Raw genomic sequence first — 14556 nt, forward strand, 5'->3', positions numbered from 1 at the left:
CTCCTGTCAGGTATGTGTACACATTGATGAGATCACTCCTGAGCCTCTTCCATGATGAAGAGTCCCAGCTCTCTCAGCCTCTCCTCATAGGAGAGATGCTCCAATCCCCTCATCATCCTTGTTGGCCTGTGCTAGAATTGCTCCAGTGAGTCCATGTCTCGCTTGTACTGGGGAGCCCAGAACTGGACACAGCGCTCCAGATGTGTCTCACCAGTACTGACGAGAGATGAAGGATCACCTCCCTCAACCTTCTGGCAAAGCTATGCTGTATGCAGCCCAGAACACGGATGGCCGCCTTCAATGTGAGGGTTCATTGCTGGCTCATGGGCAGCTTGTAGTCCACAAAGGATGCCAACGCCCCTCTGTGCAGAGCTGCTTTACAGCCAGTGGGCTCCCAGCATGTATTGGTGCATGGGGTCATTCCTCCCCAGGTGCAGGACATTGTACTTCCCCTTGTTGAACTTCATGAGGTTCCTCTCTGCCCAGTTCTCCAGCCTGTGAGGTCCCTCTGAATGGCAGCACATCCATCTGTTCCATCACCCACTCCTCACTGTTTTGTACTATCTGCAACACTGCTGAGCTTCTCACTCTGCCTTATCATTCAGATAATTAATGAAGATGTTAAACAGGACTGGACCCAGTATCAACCCCTGGGGTACACTGCTAGCAACCTGCCTCCAACTGTACTTTGTGCCACTGACCACAACATTTTGCATGGGCCCAGCCCTTCAACCAGTTCTCAATCCACCTTGCTGTCCACTTATTTTGTCCCTACTTTGTCAGCTTGTCTACAAGGATGTTATGGGAGACAGCGTCTAAAGACTTCCTAAAATCAAGGTAAACAACATCCACTGCTCTCCCCTCACCCACCAAACTCATCACCTAAGTGTAAAAGGCTATTAGGTTGTTTAAGCATGATTTCCCCTTTGTAAATCAATGTTGACTACTCTTGATCATTGTCTTGTCCTTAAGTAGTTTGGAAATGGTTTCCAGGAGGATTTTCTCCATCACTTTTCCAGGGATTGAGGTGAGGCTCAAGTTAAATATCAAAGCAATTTTTTTTTCTTTCATAAAAATGCAGAAAAATTCCTTGCACACAGTAAGATCTGCCTGCGATCTCAGTGGGCATAGAGGACAGAGATCCATGTAGTAAAGACACAAAGGTTATTGATATGTTAGAAACCATGGAAGTGCCTGAGAAAAGTCACATAGGTATTAGGGCTTGTCCCCCAAAAAAGGTGGCGGGATCCATAGCCCATCTGCAGTGCATCTACACCAATGCATGCAGCATGGGCAACAAACAGGAGGAGCTGGAAGCCATTGTGCAACTGGAAAACTGTGATATAGTTGCAATCATGGAAACATGGTGGGATGACTCAATAGATGGAGTGCTGCAATAGATGGCTATAAACTCTTCAGAAGGAATGGGCAGAAGGAATGGGCAAGGAGGGAGAGGCAGTGGAGTATCTCTGCATGTTAGGGAGGGTTTTGATCGTCTAGAGCTTGATGATGGTGTTGAAAGTGTCAAGTGTTTATGGGTAAGAATCAGAAGAAAGATCAACAAGGCAGATATGGTGGGAGTCTGTTATAGAGCACCCAAGCAGGATGAAGAAACAGATGAAATATTTTATAAGCAGCCGGGAGAAGTCTCATGATTGCTAGCCCTTGTTCTTGTGGGGGACTTCAATTTACCAGAGGTTTGCTGGAAATACAATACCTCTCTGGAAACAGTCCAGGAGTCCAGTGAGTCCTGGAGTGTGTGGAAGAGAACTTCCTGATACAGCTGGTGAGTGAACCAACTAAGGAAGGCAGCCCACTGGACATGTTGTTTGTGAACAGAGAAGGACTTGTGGGTGATGTGATGGCTGGAGGCCATTGGGCATAGCAATCACAAAACGATAGAGTTTTTGATTCATGGAGAAGTAAAGAGGGGGGTTTGCAGGCTTGCTACCTTGGACTTTTGGAGGGCAGGCTTTGGCCTGCTTAGGGGCCTGGTTGACAGATTCCCTTGAGAGACAGTCCTGAAGGGAAAAGGATTCTAGGAAGGCTGGGCATTCTTCAAGAAGGAAATCCTAAAGGTACAGGAGCAGTCTGTCCCCATGTGCCAAAAGAGGAGCTGGTGGGGAAGAAGACTAGCCTGGCTGAACAGAGAGCTTTGGCTGGAACTCAGGAAAAAAAGGAGAGTTTATGTATGACCTTTGGAAGAAGGGGCAGGCAACTCCAGAGGACTACAAAGGTTATGCAGGGATAAAATCAGAAGGGTCAAAGCCCAACTAGAACTTAACCTGGCTACTGTTGTAAAAGACAATTAAAAATGTTTCTATAAATACATTAACAACAAAAGGAAGGCTAAGGAAAATCTCCATCCTTTATTGGATGCAGGGGGAAATATAGTGACAGAGGTTGAGGAAAAGGCTGAGGTACTTAATGCCTTCTTTGACTCAGTCTTTCACAGTAAGACCAGTTGTTCTCCGGGTACCCAGCCCCCTGAGCTGGAAGGCAGAGACAGTGAGCAAAATGAAGCCCCCATAATCCATGGGAAAATGGTTAGTGAGATGCCACACCACTTAGAAACACACAAGTCCAATCCCATCCCTTGGATGGGATCCACCCAAGGGTACTGAGGGAGCTGGTGGAAGTGCTCACCAAGGCACTTTCAACCATTTATCAGCAGTCCTGGCTAACTGGGGAAGTCCCAGTTGACTGGAGGTTACCAATGTGATGCCCATCTACAAGAAGGGCCAGAAGGAAGATCTGGGGTACTACAGGCCTGTCAGTCTGACCTCAGTGCCAGGGAAGGTCATGGAGCAGATCGTATTGAGTATCATTGCACAGCACGTACAGGACAACCAGGTGATCAGGCCCAGTCAGCATGGGTTTATGAAAAGCAGGTCTTGCCTGACTCAGCTTATCTCCTTCTATGACAAGGTGCCCCGTTTAGTGGATGAGGGAAAGGCTGTGGATGTTGTCTACCTGGACTTTGGTAAAGCTTCTGACACCATTTCCCACAGCATTCTCCTGATGAAACTGGCTGCTCATGTCTTGGATGGGTGTACTCTTCACTGGATAAAAAACTGACTGGATGGCTAGGCCCAAAGATTTGTGGTGAATGGAGTTAAATCCAGTCGGTGGCTGGTCACAAGTGGTGTTCCCCAGGGCTCAGTACTGGGGCCAGTTCTCTTTAATTTGGATGAGGGGATCAAGAGTACCCTCAGTGAGATTGCAGATGGCACCAAGATGGGCAGGAGTTTTGATCTGCTTGAGGATAGGAAGGCTCTACAGAGGGATCTGGACAGGCTGGGTCGATGGGCCAAGGCCAAGTGCTGGTCACAACAACCCCATGCATCACTAGAGGCTTGGGGAAGAGTGGCTGGAAATCTGCCCAGCAGAAAAGGACCTGGAGGTGTAGGTTGATAGCTGGCTGAATATGAGCCATCAGTGTGCCCAGGTGGCCAAGAAGGCCAATAGCATCCTGGCTCGTATCAGAAATAGCGTGGCCAGCAGGACTAAGGAAATGATCATCGCCCTGTACTTGGCACTGGTGAGGCCACACCTCGATTACTGTGTTCATTTTTGGGCCCCTCACTACAAGAAAGACACTGAGGTTCTGGAGCATGTCCAGAGAAGGGCAACAAAGCAGGTGAAGGGTCTAGAGAACAAGTCTTATGAGGAGTGGCAGGGGAACTGGAATTGTTTAACCTGCAGAAAAGCAGGCTGAGGGGAGACTTATCGCTCTCTACAACTGCCTTAAAGGAGGTTGTAGCAAAGTAGGTGTTGGTCTCGTTTCCCAAGTAACAAGTGATAGGATAAGAGGAAATGACCTCAAGTTGCACCACAGGCAGTTTAGATTGGACATTAGGAAAAATTTCTTCACCAAAAGGGTTAACAAGCACTGGAACAGGCTGCCCAGGGAAGTGGTTGAGTCACCATCCCTGGAGGTATTTAAAAGATTCACAGAGGTGGTGCTTAGGGATCTGGTTTAGTGGTGGACTTGACTGTGCTAGGTTAATGGTTGTACTTGATGATGTTATAGGTCTTTTCCAACCTTTATGATTCTATGATTCCATATCTTGCTTTAATTACCCTATACATATCCTGCAAAGGATCACTTTTTTTTTCATTGCTTAAACATGGTCAGGTATGTTCTGCTGGATGAAGTTCAAATGCCTGCAGTGCATTCTATAGCATTTCTGCTGTCATGAAAAAAATCAGTAGTTCAGTAATTTTAGAAGAAATGAGGAACCAAGGAGGACAGCAATATGCAACCTGTATCAACTGGTTTGATAATAAATTTACCATTCAAAGATGCCATAAATAATTTCTTTCAAATCTACTTGAGATATTTTTCACTTATAAAATCTGTCACTTTATCATAAAGCTTTTAGCAAAAGTTTCCAAGAAATGAGACAATGATGAGAATTTTATGGAGGAGACTACAGCAGTTACCTTCCTTTGATCTCCATAGTAGAAATCTGACAATGCCAACTAAATGAAAACTGTGGGAAAAAGTTGTATGGGATAATAGTCATCTTCATTAAAATAAACTCTGGAGAGAAAAATAAAGCAAACATAATAATATTAGCATTTCATTATAATTAGATATCTTGTGTTCAGACAAATATTTTTTGAGAGAAGGTGAATAGAAATATCCTGATTTTTTGGACAAAATTAATTATTTTGACTGAAGGCTAAAAATTTACTATAGTCCAGGCTTAATAAAGCTTACTTAGCTTAATAAAGCTCAGAGGTAATGAATTTTTATGATACCATCTCATAACTAATTGTTAATAAAATGCAGCAATTCTGCATATAAATATTACCTGAGTCCATTACCTGAAGACTTGGAGAGAAACTGGTAAAGGAACCAGTGACAGTTCTGAAGTTTTGCTGGGAACTGGCTTGATCCTTGAATCCTCAAAGCACTAGAACAGAACATTAGAAATTTCCAAGAAACATCCCATTTCAGCCTGGTTTCATACAGTCCCCCTAACAGCAGATTACGGTTTCCCTTAGCTTTCTGCTCAAGACTACAAGATTGCATATTTAGGTAGAAAATATTTTTATATAGAGACTACTCTAGGATTATTTTTTGAGTGAGTAGTGGTCCCAGTTTAGTAATAACTAAACTATTTGCATAGGCAATCCAGATTTATGACATGTAGCAATCCAAGAGTGAAGAAAATACCTTTGAAAGACACAACAGCCTTTCTTAATTTTCGAATCATGATATAGGGGCTCTGGTCTGCAGGTAGAAACCAGAACATTTGTCTGTTTGTTTTAGTGCAGCCACCATGATCTGCACGGCAGTGGTATACTCTCAAGAGACACTAACTGATAAAATTTGTAGGGTAAGCAAACATTAGACATGTCAATGAGAGAAAAAAAATGTTATACTTATCAGAACACCAATAGTTTCTAAACTGGAGCTGCAGAGCATGAACTGAAGTCTAGTTGAGAACCTGCACTAGGCCTCCAGAAATATCTAAAGTATACAGACAAGGGTGAGTGATCTATAATTAAATACTGCCAGGTAGGAAAAGGTCAGACACTAGGAAACTTTTGTTGAGTTTTCTAGTATTCCCATCCCTGCCTCCACTTTATAAATGGGTAGAACAGTCAACATAATCAGTGCTAGAGCCTGACTACAGAAGTACCAGCCCACTACTTGAGAGGAAAAAAAAAAAAAAAAAGCTTTCTTCCAAGTGTTGTATTAGTCACAGTTCTACCTTACTTACAATTCTACCATACTACTAGCCATAACATTGTTCTGCTGGCTTCCTGTTAGAATTATCTTAGCAACTGTTTAGTAGAAAACTACAATGCATCATACCATTCAGAAAAAGAAATGTTGCAGATTATCTGGCAGAACTGTATATTGCAAATGAGATAAAAACTCTGTGTTACTATAATATTTTTTTCACATCTGCTGCAGTTTTTACAACTCCTGCAGTTTATTTAGTGCAATAGAGATTGCACTAAATGTATGGCTATATTTTCCATCAATTGAAAAGACATTAATGGAAATTATAGACATATCTAGCTTCTTTTTATAAAAAAAAAAAAAAACACAAAACACAAAGAAAGGAAGCAAAAGAAGAACTTTAAAATGGAGAATTATTGCAACATATTTGCATTATCCTTTGTCTGAAGTACATTAGTACAAATACTGATATAAGATCCATCCCTCCCCCCACACCTCTGCAGGGCTTCAGGTAACAGCAAGTCCGTGATGATCTTCTAACTTAGACTGCTAGAAAATTATGTCTACAGTATTATAATTTGGTACAAATCTCAACAAGCATTTCCGTGTTCATCACAGCCACAATGTTATAACTTCATCAATTCAGTTCATTCTTAAATCAAGTTACAAGACCATCCTGAATTACACAGGAATATTACTGAAGAGTGTCATAAGCCACAGTAAAGCAGTTTGTTTAGTAGTAAACTTCAACAATGTTCTAGTCCCTGTACATCAAAATGGGCTAAGAGGTGATTTGTTCTGAAGCCTTTCCTAGTATTTCTGGAAGCAAAGTAGCATGTAACAACAGAATGTTAGAGATAACCTCCTATGTTATCTCAGTTGCTAAGCTATTGCTTGAGTCAGTATAAATATTTATATTTTATTAATATTGGCCAAGCCCTAAGACAAAGGAAACACCTTAAAACAGAGGACCTAAAGGTGCAAATAATTTGAAATAGAAGCTACACATTACTGGCTAAGAAAGCCTGTGAATGCAAATTAGGCTGCTAATTCATTCATTGTCATGACCCAGAGGAGTTTAACTTTGTTTTAAAAGAAGCAATGAGATGTTAATCCTCCAAAAATTATGCAGTAATTTCATTTATCAGGAATGACATTAAAAGCTTTCTCTGTGACTTATGTCAGAAGCAGTTTAACCTGTAGTGCATGAGTTCAATGGGACAAGGTTTCACATTGTAGTTTAATGATAAGAAAACAAAACCCTCAGTACTCTGGTTCTGGAGGCAGCTGAAAAAGAATAACAAAGTGAAAATTAACAACAAAACAAAACCTCCAGAAATATTACGAGCTTCAGATTGCTCTCAAAGCACAAAAGGAGAACCTTTTTTTTAGCACTTGATTTAGTATATAATGGTATTAAAGTGAAGATCTGCCACTGCTTCCAAAAGGTAGAACTTGTTTGTGGTTGATAAACAGAGTGCAGTGTTTGTTGTCCAGAGATTTCAAAATGCAACCCTATGTATACCCACTTAAGGGTGCAGATACTTAACTTCAGAGCCATCTACATGGATTAACCAAAATAACAAAGCAAACGGGTGACCTAGAAATGGAACCAGCTTTCTCTAGCACTGTGTGGTGCCAAGTCAGTTTGGCTAAATGAACAATATGCAACAAAAGGCACACTACCCAATGGGCAGAGGTCCAAACACGTCCAAGGAAAGATACAAATCCACAAGATCTCAAACAAATTTGAGAAACTGCAATTTCACTTCCAAGTGTCAAAATAGAAGTATCTTGTAAACTCCAATAAAATAGTTTCAGCTCTGCCTTTGCACAGCATGGCAGACTGTCCACTGTTATTTTACCAAAATATTTATTTTTTGTCTCCTCTCTTTTCCTCCTACATTTTTTATAACAGCATCGACCACCTTCCAAAGCCTTACTGACCTACACAACTCATTGTTTGAATTTTTCAGATATTAATCCTTTAAATAATGGTCAGCCTACAGATTTTTATTACTTTAGGCAACTGCTACTCTCCTCAGGTGGAGGCCAGGCAGTGAGGAAGAAACACCATCTGGTTGCTCACAGGAAAAATGAGTCAGACTTAATGTGAAGACCAAGGCCCATCCTGCCCCATTTTCCTCTCTCTCTTAGCTACTTTCAAATTCTTTTGACCAGCTTCCTCTTACTGTTCATAGTTTGGCAATAGATAGGACAGAAAAGAGAATTCTAAATATCTGCTGGAAATTTTGCCTCCACTTAAGTCAAATCATCTTCACTGTGATTAGGATTTTGTCCAACGTGTTCTGTTCTCCTTATTGCCTTGGCAGCAGTGGGGAAGGCAAGCGTAGGCACTCTCTTGCTAAATCCTTCTAACACTGACTAAATCAAGGAAGGAAGTTGGCAAAGATACTGTGTAATAACTGTAGGAAGGTGAGAAATAGACTCAGTGCAGGTAATATTTAGGAATTTAGCCTTAGTTTAATAAAAATGGTAAAAATGTGACTAAATTTGATCCAGTTTCAAGACAGACAAAAAGTACATTTCTGATATTGCAATGGCCTAGTTCTACATGTAAGACACAGTGTGACAGACTTAAAAGTTTGTAGGGATCTATAACATAGATAGAAACACTGCTTTAATCAATTTTGTTCCTTGAAATAGCAAAATTATTTTAAGAAAAGCACTTCTAAACATTTGAAAGCAGAATACTTTTCTCTGCTTATGAGTTTGTAAATTATAGTAAAAGGTTGCTCTAATAAAAGATACGGAATGTTAAATGTCAGTACACGTGGGAAAGACCAGCCAGTCTTCTCACTATGGCCAAGCCACCAAAAAAAAATCAGATAAACCCATCCCCTTCCCCTAAAACCCAGAACTTATTTGTTTCCTTAATCTAATAATTTATACATTGGCTTTGCAGAGATAACAACACTGATTCTGGATAACATGTTTATGTTTATTTCTGTCAAAGACTGGAACAGGATTATTCAAGTTTTTCTTAACTCATTTTGCACTGCTGGGTCAGCTGTAGTAGCAACAAGGTGAGAAAGTAAGGTGATGAAGAAAAAGTAGACCAGTGACTTGTATCAAAACAAGTTAAGAATACATCAAGTGTTTTAATGACAGACTGTCACTCAAAGGAAAATACTGTGATCAAGTACGTACCCATTCTAACTGTTTTGTATCATAAGACTTAAAATGATTATTTTATTGGTAAGAGCTTCAGTATCATAAGGGAAGAGGAAAAATATCAGCTAGCATAGCTTATCTTCCCCTTGTGCAGGTTAGACCTATGTTCATTTTGCACCTTCCCCTCTCAGTTGGCAAGAGTGTATTTTCAACATTATGAAGGGAGAAAACATCTTTTTCAGGTTTTTTTATACTTACTGACTGAAAGCTAAATATTACTCTCCACCTTTCCTCAGATTTTAGGCAGTATGTGACATGCCACAGAATTGTGTGAATTAAAAATCTAATTAATAGTATTAGGAACTAATTAACCCCCCATTACAATCTTCTTTCTTTCACCTCTTTGAAGGCTTGTCCCTTGAATCAAATCCAGATGTGACAAGGTCAGCGTGCCTTCTTCAGAACAGGAAATAAATCTGCAGCCCGAAGAGAATCTCAAGCTCCATTTTCTTCCCCAGCTCAGTAGAATTACATCCTAAGACAATCACTTACAATGAAATGTTCTCTAATATCCAGAAGTATATGAACTGTCTTCCTCAGAGTTGGATGTTACAGGGTGATCTTTACAATTCTTACACATTGTAGTTAGATAGTACAGAGAAGGCAGGGGAAAAAAGGTGCATTACCATTAAATTGTAATTGCAGAAGCTCAAGAACAAAGTCACACACAAAAGCCATAGAACTCTTGGTTCATAATTTTCCCCCATTCTTCACAAAGGTATTCCCTCCCTGACAGCTTATCTCACCCTTCTTCCCACTGTTTTCGTGTCTGTTTTGCTACAGTCACCTGAGAAACCTTTTCAACAAGTTGCAGTGTGATCACCACTTTCTGTGAAGCTCCTGTATTACTTTGTTGATTTGTTCTTCTTGTGCTGAAGAACACAAAGGCTAGGTCGGTTATTGCCAGAGACCCCAGAATTTCAGTGCCAACCCCATCCCAGTTAGTCGCAGAGATGTTCAGGCCTAGTGCAGACAGCTGCTAGGAACAAGTTGATTACTTTGCACCGGTTGGCCTGTCATTCCCCTCCCACCTCTAAAAATTAATCTGTTACCCATCTGCCTAAAAGAACCCCAACAAAACAAAACAAAACAAAACCCCACACACCTGGATCAGAAAAAATTCTCTCTGCGTGCTAGGTTTAAACTAGAGGACACCTCTTGTCCTGGTTAAAAACTGCAGTGTTTTACAGTCAGAAAGAGATATCACATATGCAATGCTGAAAACAGTTGCCACACCATGTTTTTGTTTTGTTGTCATGACAGCAATTACCAATATTTTGAAGAGAATGACTGCTCACTACACAACAGAAGGACAATGAGAAGGTGTGTTTTCTTCACCAGTCCAGGAAGTCTCATTGTGTGCCCAAATGCAATTATTTCCTATGATATTTAGGTAAAATTATTTTTCATCAGAAAGAGAACAGCAGCTAAGCTGGTGAAAAAACTCTAATTCAGAAAGGAACAATGAAGAGATACAGCAGTTTTAGGACTTTGCCCCTTCAAATATGTGTTAAAAGAGGCAAAAAAATAAGGAGAAAAAAAAAAAAGAGTGTCAATATTTCTTATATTTAAATCCTTCTGTCAGCTAGAACATAAAAATACTTTGCCAAATAGGTGACAAATGCCTGTTTTGGCTGTGTTTTCTTTTATACTCTTATTAGTGTTAGAATCAAAACTTCTTACTACATTCTACAGCTTTGGAATATAACTATATTTTGCACATGTCATAAAAATCAGGCTTTACAACAGGTAGTAGGATTCTTCAAGTCTTCCTAGCTTAGACCTATCTCCTCCTCCAGAGAGAGAAATGGGAAGACCTCTCAGTGGACAACCTGACCTGTTATCTCATTCAAGAATTCCTGAGCAAGAAATACAGCATGCTCCTGAGTTTACAGATCTCTGTCTTCTTTTCCTAGATCTCACCTGCATTGTAAATGCAACGGTACTTGTAACATTACACATATATTTCACAGTCAACTCATTCATATCCATCTTAATTTGTAGACTTTTATGACATTTTCAATACAGAGCAGACATTAATATATGGTGAATTTAGTGTCTTTCACTTGAACTTACATAACACATAGGTTATGTGAAACATGGTATTGTTACTGTGGCTCCTCTCAACATAAAGACTAATCAAATGGTTGTGGGACATGACATAGTTAAAGCACAAGTCCTCAAATGATAATCCAGAGCATGCACATGATTGAAAAATCAGGACTGCAGGCACATCAGAGCTTCAGCAAGACTGTTAATTACTCAGATATAAAAGCATGGCATTCATCAACATCCTGTTTTTTCCAGGGTATGTTAAACTTTTATTTCTTTTACAAAAGAAGAAAAATAAGGGACACAATTAATAGACTATTTTCTTAAACACATTGCAAAAAACCTTAGGCATAAGACCTACAGCCGTGCTGACTATTCCACCTCTATTTCAGCAAGAATTACAGTACTGTCATAAGAGGGCTCTGTTGACACCCTAGCATCTCCTAGCAACAATCTATGTTTTGTACATAAAAAACTGGATGAAATACTGCCTATCAGTGTTTTCTTTCTCATTATGCTGTTAAACCTTTCTCCCTCTCCCATGTAAAAGGAAAAGAGTCTTATTTGGACATAATGCAGAACTTCAGACTGTGCTATGTAATGTACTGAATTACCAAAGAACAAGCAATCAGATTGCAAGGTGTTTCATGTTATCCATATTGACCTTTCTAAAAATAAAGTTATTGTTAGTTCATAAATCCACTACAGATTCACTGATTTTTAATCATGCAATGGACAGAATGCCCCATAAGCAAATAGAGCTGGACATTCTGCTTTTCATCGGGCTGCTTCTGAGGTTTTTCCCCTGCAAAAATAGTATCCAGTCTTATCATTCAAATTCTTTGTGAGCCAAATCACTAAGTATAAAGAACGTTTCATCAAGTCTTCTATTTCCAGTAATAAATCCCTAGTAACAATGGCAGCATACTTGGATTGTCATATGTTATCCCACAAAGCAGCACTGAATGCATTCCAAGCACATAATGACAGCCCATAGTAACCTAATGTCTCTTGAGTAGAGAGACCCAGACCATGATGGGCAGTCATGGAGATACATGGAGATTTGCTTTGTGTATTTGTTTCCTTTATCAAATATGTGGAGGAGGATCTTCAGTTTGACCTGGCTTCTTGCAGATTTGTGGCGAGCAAGACAACCGCTCACCTGTAGTTTTAAGTGATGTGACAAGAGCTGCTTAGACTTGATTTCTTTTCTACGCTGCTAGCTGGGCTATAGAGTAGGGAGTGAAAGTGTGCACAGTGAAGAATACTTTTGAAAATCATGTAAAGATATGCTTTCTTCCTAGGATATTATTTTTCCAGTACCTGAAAGGCTCATGATCTAAAAAAAAGAGCCTGTTTTGCTAATTCAAAGACAAGCATTTCTCTGTAGGAGGGTACTTTCTGTGATTAAGACATCTAGTCATTTTTGATCAGTCTAGGAAAAATCCTTCAACTGCAATGCATTGTCTTCTGGCCTCCAAACAACTGTGGCTTTTCTCCCTCTCCCACCCTATGCTCCTTTTCCTCCAGCCACCACCAAGTTAAAGGATCTTTCAAAACATTATTATGTGCACACACAGAGTTGCTTACACAATACCCTCCTGCAAGATGAGAACCAACATAAACCCAAATAATCTAAATAAACCCAGTTCTACAACATTCAAGTGAGGGTTTAAACTCACTGGGAATAAATGTCATCCCTTTGGAGATGCTCTAGCCCTTACTTCTAGCATAATTAGTGAAGTGGGTGGTGTTTTTATCCTCCCCTCCCCTTATCTGGACACAGAATAGCTTTTATAATAAAACATATCTCAAGCAGGATGGTAAAAGGTTAGGAAAAAAAAGATACAGAAAAAACCCAGCATATTTCCATCCATGCAGCAGTAATAGTATGTAGACTCCAAATCCTACTGTACTCAGGTAGATAAAAAGCAGCAAAGCAACAAACTCAAAAAGGAGTAGTGTGGTAAAGATCAGCTATTCACCCTGGAATGTAGGGTTGGAGAAATCAGGTTATTTCTGCTGGTCAGCTGTTCAGGTTTTGCCTGCATTAATCTCTTGTCATAGCAATTCATCTGCCAGAAAGTAAAGAACTACCTGTCTTTAAAAAATATCCCTGTGTTTTTTCATTTCTTTTTAAAAATTTTAAATAAAGAGTGAAGGAGGCACATTAGAAAGATTTTTTTCATTTGTTCCTAATAGTTTCATGTAAATTCTGTCCCTATACTTGTGTATCTCAAAACAGACAGTGGAGGAAAGTTGCTTCATGCTGAGTCAGTTTACAAAGGTGTTTTTGCAAATGTGTGCAATACATTCTCAACATTTCCTTTGCTACCACTGAAGATGTCTGATGACAGGTGTTCAAAAAAAAACATTTTCACAATTATTTAGACAATTCTTTGTTTTCACTGACACATTTCTAGCCTGTGGAAGAACAGAGCTGATTTCTCTTACCATTGCTCACATCCTTACTTAACACAATTTTTGATACAGCAGTTATTAGAGAAAAAAAATAAATTGCAAATCAGTCTTCAGTGTTTCCTTACAATCCCTTGGTGTATTTAGAACAAATGCTTTTCATTTTCTCAATTTGTTATAGAAACTCTGGGTTGGTTTTAAAAAATAACCTGGGAAATTCAACTCTCTTTCTAATGACAGCATCAGAAACATAAATTCAAACTCATAGTAACTCACATAAAGTCTGTTGACATATGGTGCCACCTAGCTAGGAGATTTTATGCATGTCATGTATTACAGATTTAAATGTATGCCATAAACATATGGTCCTCTTCCAAATGAGCTAAACATGAAATGTCTACGAGATAAACTTCAAAAACTGTACCTTTCTAGTGTATTTATAGTGAAACAGAGAGGTAGATATATATTAAATAAACCCACAGTACTAAGTAAAGTTTTTCAAATTCTTAATGTTTATATACAACCATAAGACTACAGGCCATTACTTATTATTTCAAAGCTTTTCAATGTATTTTAATATGATCTTACAGCCTGCATAGACAGGAGCAAATGGGACATGGCTTAAGAATTTTTTCTCCTTCAAATAAGTAACAACAGGACTGGCAGAATTGCTTCCTAAACCTTTTCTTGAAATAAAACAGAATTGTTTGGAAAATGCAACAGCATACCACTGGCATAAGGAAAGGCACACAGGCAAACAGCCACAAGAAATAGGAGCAAGAGATTCTCTTTCAGCTTGAGAAACAGTAAAAATGCACTATTACAACCAAGTCGAACTGAAAGAAGTCACATCAACCACTTATTTTAAAACTTCAGTAAACTCCTTTTTTCTTACCAGAGGCTGCAAAGTCTGAGTCCAACATTTCTATAAAATATAGGAGAATGAGATTTCTCAAAGAAAAATGAAAGCTTTTCTTGAGGTATTTAGTGTGCCCAGTCATGTGCATCAGTACATTTGGCAAAGAGGACACTAGCCAATGTCTGCCACTTATGGGAAGACACCACAGCATGCAAACAAAAACATTTATATTTGCTTCTAGGAAGAAGTTTTGACTTAAAAGCATTTTTTTTTCCTGGATAATGTAGGCAGTAGGCCTCTTAAAAGGATTGTCTAGCACCCTTAGGACTGC

This window comes from Strix uralensis, chromosome 1 (genome assembly GCF_047716275.1).
Source record: "Strix uralensis isolate ZFMK-TIS-50842 chromosome 1, bStrUra1, whole genome shotgun sequence".
NCBI classification, from domain to species: Eukaryota; Metazoa; Chordata; class Aves; order Strigiformes; family Strigidae; genus Strix; species Strix uralensis.